This window comes from Lagopus leucura, unplaced genomic scaffold (assembly GCF_019238085.1).
Source record: "Lagopus leucura isolate 7727_CA_CO unplaced genomic scaffold, USGS_WTPT01 28025-0_obj-0_obj, whole genome shotgun sequence".
NCBI classification, from domain to species: Eukaryota; Metazoa; Chordata; class Aves; order Galliformes; family Phasianidae; genus Lagopus; species Lagopus leucura.
Genome location: NW_024964085.1, coordinates 1 through 280, shown reverse-complemented (window position 1 = coordinate 280; position 280 = coordinate 1).

Sequence of the window (280 nt, the reverse complement as noted above, 5' to 3'; positions counted from 1 at the left end):
GGGTTTGGGGACCCCCAATGGATTTGGGGTCACTTATGGGGTTTGGGGACCCCGAATGGGATTTGGGGTCACCTATGGGGTTTGGGGACCCCCAATGGGATTTGGGGTCACCTATGGGGTTTGGGGACCCCCATTGGGATTTGGGGTCACTTATGGGGTTGGGGGACCCCCATTGGGGTTTGGGGTCACTTATGGGGTTTGGGGACCCCCAATGGGATTTGGGGACCCCCAATGGGATCTGGGGTCACTTATGGGGTTTGGGGACCCCCATTGGGATTTG